At 38.5% G+C, this 12,196-nt stretch overlaps 1 long non-coding RNA gene across 1 annotated transcript in view; it reads left to right on the top strand.

Moving 5' to 3' along the window:
* The first annotated feature begins 268 nt into the window (after positions 1-268).
* LOC144579794 (uncharacterized) overlaps positions 269-12,196 on the top strand; it is a 33,072-nt gene continuing 21,144 nt past the window's right edge. The window contains exons 1-2 of the long non-coding RNA XR_013528206.1: positions 269-332; positions 953-1,184. This is a non-coding gene — a long non-coding RNA (uncharacterized LOC144579794). The remainder of the gene's footprint in view (positions 333-952; positions 1,185-12,196) is intronic.

Below are 12,196 nucleotides of genomic sequence, written 5' to 3' on the forward strand. Positions count from 1 at the left end.
TTTCACAAAGCCCTAAAAGTACCTGGCACACTTCTGCTACTGGGGCTGACTTAAAAGCAGAAAGCTTCATTATATTCCTGAATTTTAACTAAAATGTGGGCTTTGTTTTCACACTTCTGGCAGAGTTTTTAGCTCCAACAAAGATTTAATAGTATTTTTATTCACAGGGAGTGCTAAGGATTCCTCTAGGCTCAATTATGGGTGGACAATAATAGATGACCTCATAAACTCTCTGGCATTCTGAATCTACTCCTGGAACTTGTCAACTGGATAATGAAGAAATATGTTCCTGGGTTCAGATGTGATTGTTTCCTGTGCACACACACACACGTGTATGTTGCTATTTGTGTGTGTTGGGGTGTGTATGTGTAGGTGTTACTGTACGTGAGTGTGTATATTAATGTATATTGGTGTGTGTATATGTTAGTATATGTCAATGTGTTGGCACATGTGTTATATGTGTATCAGTGTGGGTATTAGTGTGTGTGTGTTAGTTTATGGGTGTTGATGTGGATGTAAGTGTATGTGTTGATGCATGTATGTTAGTATATGTGTGTGTATTAGTGTGTGATGGTATGTTAGCATATGTGTTAGTGTGCAATATATGTTAGTATATATGTTAGTGTGTGTTAGTATGTGTTAGTATATGTATGTATATTAGTGTGTTAGTATATGTGTGTGTGTTGGTGTGTCTGTGTGTTAGTGTATATGTTGGTGTGTGTTTGGTATATGTATGGATTTTAGTGTGTGTGTTGATATATGTGTGTTGTTGGTGTGTCTGTGTAGTGTATATATTAGTGTATGTACCTATATGTATGTATGTTGGTATATGTACATATATTAGTGTGTTTGTTGGGTGGGGTGTGTGTGTGTTGCAAAAATGGGGGCCAGAATAAACTGTGAAACTTGATTGATGTATTCTTTATTTTTATTTTTTTCATAAAAATGTCAGCTGGACCTGTTCACTAAAGCTCTGGGTAAAGAAGTTGGAAAGAGAGCCATGAATTGAGAGAATATGAGAGCTACAGTTAGGAGAGAGAGCATCACCCAAGTAGGGAAGGAAGGGAGAGAGGAAAAAAAAAACGGGAAGATGGAGAGGAAGCAACATCACCCGGGCCCATGGGGGTCTGGCTTCTTCACAGGAGCTACATACCACAGAGGACGCGATGAAAAATGATTGAAAGGTCAGGTTCAACCACATGGGCGGAAGTCCATCTCACCTCCAGTTCTGTCTTGCTCTACTTTTGAGGATTGTTAATGGTTAGCCTGATCCTCATCAGTGGGTAGAACCAGAGTGCTGAATGCTTCTGAGCTGCGGGCTGGCTCCTGGGAGTTGACAGCATCCTCCTGCTCATGCAGCATTAGCCCCAGAGAGAGCCGGGAGAGCTGCCCTGGGGATTCATTCTGTGTGTTGGGGGAGTTGGGTGGGGGTAGAGGGATAACAGGGAACAAGAGAAAGTATAATTTATAATTACACAGAGAAAAAGAGAAGTATAATTTATAATTTCCCCGTACACTGAGCGGCTTTGTAGCTGCTGAGTAGTGCTACCTATTTTCATACTGAGATTCATCTAAAGGCATTTTAATGGCGTATATACTGGTAAAACATTTAAGTCAAATAATTTGTCTACATAAAAAGTCTGTATAAAGCCTTGCCTTGCAAAATAAAATCAACTATTAATCACATTTAAAGATAATAAGAGTTAAAAAAATAAGGAACATGTTTACAGGGATAAATGCTCATTGCAAACATGAAAATGTGGTTTCAACTAAAGTAAGGTAATTAACAACAACACAAAAATGCCACAGGATTTGGAGAACCGAAACAAAAACAAAACGCCTTAGAAGGGTGATGCACCTTCCGACTCTCCCTTCCTCGCGCTCGCCCCCACGTCAATCACCCCCTCTCAGCGGTCACTAACCTGGCTGTTTGTCTGTTTCCACACTACTGCATCACAAAACATCATGCCCACTTGCCTGGAAAAGATAATATCTCACACATATGGGGCCTGCCTTTGATCTCTGTGGTCGAGCTGGAGGTCAGAGGCCTGCCTTCTTCAGGCCCTTACTTCAAATGATTCCTTTCATTTGCTGAGAAACCAAACGTTAGAAGGGCAAAGGCAGGAAAAATAAAGCCGTGATTTAATAGCAATTTATGTGTTTGGACTATTTCGGGTTGGGTTTTATTCTCTTTGGGTCACATCTAATCCTCATTCCTCACTGTTCCCCTGTCCTCCTCCCCCATCATTTGTTTGTTCTGTGGCCTGCAGACAAATTGGCACTGCAAGGATGCTCTCCCCTGGAACCAGTCTTGTGCCATTTTGTCTTTCCTGAAGGTATCAGTCAGAAACTGAATTCCTTGTCTCTCATTGACCACATATCTAAGTCAAAAGGGGAACAATTATAGAGGGGAATCTTGTACATTTAATGTTTTAAATTGTGCATTTAAGTGGCTTTCTTAAATTCGCCTGACTCCTTGAGGGAATGTTCTATTTGAACACCAATGGGGAAAGAAAGTAGACGACTGAGCAAGTTTGACCCAAGATTGAAGTCAAACTTAGACATGGAAAACATTTGATAATATTTTCTCTTTTGTGGATCTATAAAATAAAAAATGATCATATCTAAGGGTGCTTCAGATTTTAAATGTCTGAATTTCAATGTAAGATAAAACTTATTATTTTACAGCTATTTGGCAAGGTCATTAATAACCACCATAACATTGTACTTAACTTGTATGATAACACGGGATGTTCGTATGTATCGAGGGCATCCCACGTACCCAGCACTGTGGAAGGTGCTTATTCTGTGTTCACTTCAATTTATCCTCCAATAAGCATCTGAGGCCAATATTATTCCTCTTATAGAAATGATAAGCAGTTAATCAGAGTTATACACACACATTTGGTAAACCTACTTTGATTCCCATGAAATTGACAATACACTGAGGGAAATTGATTAGAATGGATGAGTTTTACTAAAAGAATTTGAAAATACTGTACTAGCCTTTCACAGTGGAAGGACTGGAAAGCTCAGTTCAGTATTGCAGTGCTTGTATCATGGTAATGCTCTGCTTTCACTGCTAATAATGGAGGCAGCCTTGCTGAGAACACCAGAGTCAGAGAGAAGTGGAATCCCAGTGTTGATCTGAGCCATATGCCATTGGCAAGTTACAGAACCCTGGGCCCCAGTTTCTCTACAATGTGGATATAAAGAGAATGCTTATCTCACAGGGCTGTTCTGAAGATTAAATGAGATGACACGTGATACTCTTAGTCTAGTGCTTTCCATATGCCAATATGCATGTGTTCTATATAACCATATATATTCTTTATATCTATAGCCTTACATTTATTTTCTATTTCTTCTCTCCCTCTCTCTCTGTATACAAATATATGCATATATATGTGTGTGTGTGTATGTATGTGTGTGTGTGTGTGTGTGTGTATGTGTGTATGGGTTCAAGTGATCCTACTGCCTCAGCTCACAGAGATCTCTTTGTTTACATACACACACACACACATATACAGAGAGAGGGGGGAGATCTCTATATATGTAGAGAGATCTCTGGCTCTTTCTATATATACACACACACATTGATATCTCTCTATCTTGATAACTATATCACTGTATCTAAATAGGATGGATAAAGGTATATAAATATAGATGTATATATGTAATAAGGTCAAACTGGAGACTGACTCTTGCACCACTCCAGTAGACAGCACTGTTGAGTACGGGCTGGGACTCATGGAGCCACAGCAGTCATGCAATATGATAATCAAGATTTTTGCACCTCAAGAAGATAAGGGAGAATAATTATATTATTGACCATTATGAGTGGTTAGCTTAAGGTGACTTAGAAAACAAGCACACAGAAACAAAGTTTCTGTTCATTGCACTGGCTAACTATAAAAAACAAAACACAGCAGAAACAGCATGACAGGAAGCAGGAACAGCATAGAAGATGCTCAGTGTCCTGGATTACCAGATTTAATTGAAGAAAACCATGATATAAATAAGACCAACTTGAAGATGACTTGTTTACCCAGTGAGAGAATGAGTTTGCCTCTTCTTGCTGGTGGAATAGCAGATGATACTAATACTAACAAAAAGGAAGAAATTTCAGATGTGGAAGGAACAGAACTGAATTCCTTAATTACAATATAGGATGTTTTCATGAGTAGCCCCAAAAAAAATACAGCTTCACAAAGTAACATCTTAGAAGAAGAGGAAACTAAAATTTCTCAGTCAGCACTATTTGATAATAAAAGTTTTGCTACTGAATGCCACTTTCTTGATTTAATGGGATCTTGCTATGTTGCTCAGGCTGGTCTTGAAGTCCTGGATTCAAGTGATCCTACTGCTTCAGCTCATGAGGAGCTGGGACTATAGCCAGGTCTAAACTGCAGTAACCCATTTCCTCAGCTGGAGGAGACATCAAGAACATGCCAGACACATTTCTTTTGGAGGTAACCTGATTATGTTTTCACCTCTACAACCAGAAGAATTTTGAATTTAAAAATAAATCCAATCATTTTCCTTCATATGATCAATACTTATATATTCTTTAGAATATTGAAATTTTGGAGAAAATGTATTTGTGTTAACTTCTATAGTATCATATGATGTTTTAACATTCTGTGTTCATCCAAGTATATTTTAGATGTACTCTTGCTCAAGGGAAGTGGGGATATTTTGTACATTAACAACACAGAATAAAAGATGTACTGTGCCTTGCCTCTTTTGTTTAAAAGGAATAAGCTTAAGGCTAAGTATACTTACTCAGAGCTTATAAACATTCTTTAGTTTAATTGAAATATTAACCTGCGACAGAAATATTTGCATCTTCTTACACTATATTCTTAGTTTGAACTCCTAAATTTGTTGATGTTGAACAGCTTTGGGTATTACATTTTCCAGAGTACTCTGAATTTCTTTAGATGAGCTTTCTGGATTCCGAAGTCTGTTTAACATGCTGCATACAGTTCAATCATTAGAGGTGCCCATTAAATCCTTGCCTTTTTGTTCTCATTTTCTCATTGACATGACCAAGAGCCATTAAGGAAATACTTTTTTCTATTGAAAAAAATATCAGTCACATGAACATTTAAAATATCGGGGTACAAAGGAACCCAAGATTTACAGTTTATACAAAGCAATATGCAACACAACGATAAAATAATGTTTGCTTTTAAAAGTAAAGCAGATCAGAATAAAAAAAACTAGTTAATCCAATATGAGAAGGTTTATATACACAGCAGGAGGGCATATGCGCTGTCCTCAAGATGCTGACTGCCACACAGGAAATCTGCTGAGGATAAAGACATGCTCAACTTTCTGTCACTAAAACAGGCAATGGTTTGGCAGTTAAGAGCTTAGGCTTTGGAACCAGACAAGCCTGGTGTAAATATAGTAGTTTCCCCTTATCTGAGGTCCAAAATAGGGGAGTAGAGTACAATAAAATATTTAGAGAGAGAGATCACATTCAGATAAATTTTATCACAGTATATTGTTATAATTGTTCTATTTTATTATTAATGTTATGAATCTCTTACAGTAACTAATTTCTAAGTTAAACCTTATTATAGGCACATATATGTATTAATCTGTTCTCATGCTGATAATAAAGACATACCTGAGACTGGGTAATTTATAAAGAAAAGAAGTTAAATGGACTCTCAGTTCCACTTGGCTGAGGAGGCCTCACAATCACAGCAGAAGACAAGGGAGAAGCAAATGCACGTCTTCCATGGCAGCAGGCGAGAGAGAGCATGTGCAGAGAAACTCCCATTTATAAACCCATCAGATCTCCTGAGACTTATTCACTACCACAAGAACAGTATGAGAAAGATCTCCCCCCGATTCAATTGTCTCCCACCGGGACCCTTCCACTACACATGGGTATTATGGGAACTACAATTCAAGTTGAGATTTGGGTAGGAACAAAGCCAAACTGTATCAGCATGTATAAGAAAAAACACAGTGCATACAGGGTTCAGTACTATCCATGGTTTTAGGCCTCTGCTGGAGGTCCTGGAACATACCCCTATGGAAAAGGGGGAACTACTGTACTAGCTCTGTCACTTACTATGTGTGAGACTATGAGCAATTTCATCAACCTTTCAGTACTTCCATTTCCCCAACAGATTCCTCAGTACATCTTGAAGTGAGGATATAAGTGAAGCACCTGCAGCACTGCCTGGCACAAGGCCTCTGTTCACTATATAGAGACGAGATACTAGACAGGGTCCTCTGAATGGAGGTATATCAGTGTCGAGAGCAGAGGATGTTTTTCAAAGATTTCTCTCCAGTCTGTCAGAATCCACTGTACACTATATTAATTTTTAAAAAGTCACAAAATTGGGAGGGGACTACATGAGCTTTCCAGAGCTTGCTAGTGTCTGACTTACTTGTTGCTTGGTTCTGAGAGGGGTAATCTCTCCTCGTGGCAGCCAGGGTCTCATTTGCTGCTTCTGCTCAGACCAGGGTCTCCTGAGTCAAAACCTAGGAATGAATGATTTAGGAATGGCCTAAAGCTGAGGATGAAAGTTTCCAGTGAATTGTCCAACTAAGGATGTGGTAGGATTACAGATGTTCAGGAAAAAGAGTGGATTGAGAGCCAATGTCTGTTTTTATTGGATGATTCCATGAAGGTATAAAATTTAGAAGAATCATGAAGGACAGATGGCAGCGTAAGGCTAACAAAGACAGAGGATGAGTTTGTCACAAGATGACCACTGAGCAAGGAAAACAAAGAATGCCCTTTGTGAGCATGGTGCAAGGTTTACAGGTTCATGCCGCAGTACCTACTATGCTCAACTGGCAGACTTGTGATTGAAAAGCCTTTATGAGTATAGAGGTTAACTTCTCCCTTCATCCTGAAAGGAGTGACTCCCATGATTCAGAAAACTCATGTGTTAACATCTTGGAGGAGTGGGTAATTGCAAAATTACCCTTAGGTTCTCCTAGAATTAGAGGAAAGAACTAACTGCAAAGGGGATGTAGACAGAAGCTCCTTGACTTATGAAGGAATGACATCCCAAGAAACTAATTTGAAAATATGATAAATCAAAAATGCACTTAATGCTGGCAACACAGCAGACAGTTCTTGATGTACAATGGTTGACTTTTGATTTTTCAAATTTATGATGGTGTAGAAAGCAATATACATTCAGCAGAGACTGTAACCCCATCATATGTTCTAAGAAACTCCTTAAGATGGGGTTAAGTGCTGATAAGCTCATCAGAAAGTGGAAAAATAAGTCAAACCATCCGAAGTCAGGAAATGGATATATATGAGAAAAATATGTTAATTATTCATTGGAATCAGAGCAGCAGTGTTGAAGCCACAGATGGGGAAAGCCAGTTTCTTTCCAGATCTTGGTTGTATCAGCTGAACTCTGTTTCTCAGGTGTGCATTCCACAGCTGAAAATGATGCAAAAGGGGATTAGGTTCACAGCACCTGTGATAGCCTAAGCTCTCGCTGGCCATGGGACACAAGAAGATAAGCTTCCCAGTAAAGAATTCTTACCTTTGACTTGCTTGAATTGAACCCAATGCTGCTTTCTCTCACTTTTCGATTACCAGTGAACCGTCTTTCTCATTTGTTTTCAAAGTAACTTTTCTGTGGCCTTACCCAGAACCCTGTTCTGATTCATTTAGGTTCACTAATCTCCCCACTTACAAGAGTTTGAGGTCCTCTTTCCCACCTGCTAGTCGTTAAAACAATTACATGGTTATGAGCTCACAAACAAAGCAATTAATAATGTACCTGGGTCATATTACCTCCTAGTCCCCTGTGCAGGGGGATGAATTATGTCCTTGTCTCATTTAGGAGCTGTGTCTCTGGAATAATGGCACACACACACACACACGAGTGGAAAAGGGGGTGGGGGATTTTTTGACTTCTCTTGTCTAGACAAACTAAGTCTCATAACCCCTCACCTGGTATTATGCTCTTGGGCGTTTGTCTGACATTAAAAATTACTTTTGAAATCCTGCGCTTGTTTCTTTTTTCTCCACTGCATGTAAGTTACTTTAGTTCATTGATTCGTTATTTAGCACACACTTTCTGAGTAGCTGCCATTCTTGGTCCGGGGGGTACAGCAGTAGGTAGACAAAGTTCTTGCCTTCCTGGAGCCAACGGTCTCCTGGCTATGTGGTCTGGTTACATCAGTACTTTGCAAGTCAGATGAAGAGTTTTTCAAGGGCAAATAGGGAATTTTTAAAGTCTTTTTGGTAATAGTACAAATTCTAATGCCAGTATCCTTTGTGCCATGCTTCTTAAGTTGTAAAGCTGGTCCTGTCATTTGATTTTGTTACTCCCTGTAGGAGGCATCATCTGCTGGGGCTGGCATTTTGTGATAAGACACATTGTACCTTCTATTCCTCAAAAATCCTCAGACTGTTCTGTGGCAGAAAGTTTGGCACTTTCAATGCACTCTTTGAAGACTTTTAAAGGAACATTTCTTATAATAAAAGAAATGCTGGAATAACATATTAAAATGTATACAGCAAAGGATAAACATCAATTCAGAAAACATATAATGGTAACATTAGGGACTTGGGGAGTGGAGAGGGATGTTATGCCTTTTTTCACAAGAGGAGTCATGGTATCCATGACTTCCGTGTGATGGGAGCTGCCTTTTCAGTCTAATTCCAACTTGCAAGTTTGTCTTATTGCTCCCTCTCTACACTCAGGCCAGCATGGTTCAGACAGAGGTTTTTGGAAAATAAAGGCATGAACTAGTAATTTCATGCTCAGGGTTGGGGTCCAGCCCCAGCTGGTCCAAGGGGAGAGGGTGGACATGGGGCAGGGAGCTGGAAGAACACTTGAGAGACAGCAGGTAAATGAGAGGTGGCTCTATTTAGCAGTACCTTCACAGGGTCAGTGTTACATTTATACACCCTATAACAACAGTGGCTGAGAGCCAGGTGGTGAGCATCTCTATGTTATGTCTACATGGCTATGATTAGATAAGACACGGGACTGTGTGCCTGTGCCCCAATCCTGCTGAGTCATCCAGGCGTTTACCTTGGCCTATGCCTGCTGCCCTATGCCTGCTTGGCTGCAGCACAGCCATGTTCCTTACAAGGAAATAAGAAGAGCACCACAGAGTATTTTGAGGAACCTGGGCTATGGCAACCCTTTTTAAATACAGCTAATGAATTCACTGCATTTAGCAAACACTCACCAGACACCTTCCCTGTGAGGGACTTTGTGCCAAGTGCTCTGTGAGGGAAGGGTCAGGGTGGTATGTATTGTAAGGAGGGGCTTAAGTGTCTTTGAATTTAAGGAGTAACTTGGGATATATGTAGATACAAAATTGAGAATTATCATGCAATAGTTACATGAGCCCTAAGGAAGCAATAACTTCAATGTGCCCTGCAGTGACCAAGAACAGTTCATTCCTGTTCATTCAGTTAACAGGCACGTTGAGCTGATATGTTGAGCACTAATAAACATAGTTTCCATCTCTAGCCAACATTTGAATCACCTGAGAAGATTTTATACTCAATGTCACCATTCTAGATCAAATAAATCAGAATCTTGGTAGTGGGGTACATGTACTGGTATTGTTTTAAAGGCCCCCAGGTGATTTTAATGTATAGTCAAGGATTGAGTACCATGGGCCTAGTATATTGGCTCTCAAACCTGGCTGTACATTAGAATCACCTGGAGAGCTTTAACAATGTACTAATCCTGGGTCTCAACAAAGGCCAATTAAATATGACTCGTGAAGAGAAGGGCTTAGACATCAGTACTTAAAAATCTCCCCAGGTGATTCTAATGTTCGGCCAACACTGTGAACCACTGGCCAGTACTAGGCACTCCCATTAGGTACTTGTAAACAGTAATGAAGAAATCTGGCATAACCTCTGTCCTCACAGTATTTACAATTTAATGAGACCATCAAAGAACAGGCTACAGACACATATATTATGACAAGCTGTGACAAGTGGGATGATGAAAACTAAAAGGTGGCAATAATTGAAAAATAATGATGGGGTATGAGGTGATGATGACCTTTAGAATGATCAGAGAGGTAACATTTAATCTAGAAACTGAAGGAAGACAAAGAGCTAGTTTTTGGAATAGAGAAGGAGATGGAATGGGAATGAATATTTCTAAGTAATTTGAACAGTACATGCAAAGTGGGGTGAGACAGAGCTAGATATATTTGAGGAAGGCTTCTTTCTGGCAAGAATATGTGATATGAGATGACCTGGAGAAATTAGGCGGGGACCCCATCGTGTACAACTTTATAGACCATGTTAAAGAACTTGGATTTCACTTTAAGCTTAATGAGAATCTGTCAAAAGTTTTTAAGCAGGGATGTGAGATGCTTTTATTTAGATTTTTTAAAGATGAGGTAAGAGAGGAGACAGCCTGTGAGAAGACTGATACGGTGGAGATGGGAAGGATGCCTTCTATTGTATAGTAATTATATACAGAGGCTCCCCAAAATTGTTATTTAAGACAGAGATTTAATTTTCTTTTATATAATGAGCATTTCAGGGCTGAAATGGTGGCTTCTTCAGCTCCCACCTCTTCCCTTTAGGGAAGCCTAAAGAATGCCTACATTTTAGGTACAATTTTTAAAACTTTTGTAATAGCACACATTGAATACAATATTATTCCTCTCTTCCCTTCCTTCCTCTCTCCTTCTTCCCACCTCTTTAAGACTTTTGTTACAGAACATATGTACTGGGATGCTTAGCCTGGCTGTATATGGGACATCGTATTTAAATCCTCGTTTACTTTTAAAATTGACATATGGCTTGGCAATCAACTGCCTTAGTCCATTTTGATTACCACAAAGGAATACCTGAGGCTAGGTAATTTATAAAGAAAAGAGGATAATTTGGCTCTATATGCTTCTATAGTCTGTATAAGAAGCATGGGCCCAGCATCTACTTCTGGTGAGAGCTTCAGGAAGCTAACAATCATGGTGGAAGGTGAAAGGGAGCTGCTATGTCACGTGGTGAGAGTGGGAGCAAGAGAGGGAGGAAGGTACAGACTCAACTTTTCAAAACCTAAAGGTATTAAATATTATTTCATGTTACCAAAAAAGGAAAAAAAATCTTTAGTTATAATTTTATAAGGTAAACATATAGTAAGAGCAGCAAACATTTTCAATTCAGATTTTTAAATAAGATTTATTTCTTAAACCAAAATAGATATGATTATTATGAAAATATTTTTAATTATGAAAACGCACATACCTCAAATCTCTTTATCCAGAGATTTACATTTTGGCATATGTACGGTCATCTTTTTTCACACACACATATTTCATATTTTTTAAAAATCAGACTCATACATATTGGCAGACTATTGTCTTCTAATAATATATGCAATATAAAGTGAGTCTTTCTCAAGTCTTTAAATACTCTTGTACAATACTATCAGTGTATATTTGTGTACTACAATACATTTAAGCAATCATATCTTATTGAATACTTAACATCTATCCAATCTATAGCCTTGTAAATAAAACTTCAGTGTCCATTTAATAACCTCTGAAAAAAAATAATTCAATGATTTATTTTGTTTTTATTCAGAATAAAATATTTTAATGAATAAAAGTGATATTATGGTGGTAGTTGATAGCTTTAAAATAATATAAGTTAAAATTTAATGAATTTATATGCAACATCTTAAAAAATGAAATATTCTAAAATGGTTGCTCTGAAATCCTTAAAAAAGTAAACTTTGAAATAAGGAGCTCCTTTTAGGTTCTTTATTGAGCTGGGATTGAGATGGCTGGAGTATTAACTATGTTACTGATTCAGTCCCCTACCAAAATTTCTCCTGGATGTGTCTTTACTTTTTGTCTGGACACTTTAAATCTCTGGGGATTATATGTTGCCTAGCTGTCTTTCCTCCAGGGTCCCACCCAGCACAGGGACAAGGTCCCACATAGCACAGGGACCACCCAGCACTTGAGAACAAATTAGTACATGTAACTTAAATAGCTGTGAATGTTTGTGGTTTTTACTTTCTTCGAGACAAAGATGAGAGTTGATATAATATGAAACAAATGATTTAAGATTTTTCTAGAACAATTCTCCAAGTAGGGATTATAAAAGTGAACCAAAGTCAAAACACAAAAATGAAAGAAAAGAACTCACTGTGAAAAACTGCCTTAAGATTTTATTTGAAAAGTTATCTAAAGGAGACTGAGAAGT

Source organism: Callithrix jacchus, chromosome 16, assembly GCF_049354715.1.
Source record: "Callithrix jacchus isolate 240 chromosome 16, calJac240_pri, whole genome shotgun sequence".
NCBI classification, from domain to species: domain Eukaryota; kingdom Metazoa; phylum Chordata; class Mammalia; order Primates; family Cebidae; genus Callithrix; species Callithrix jacchus.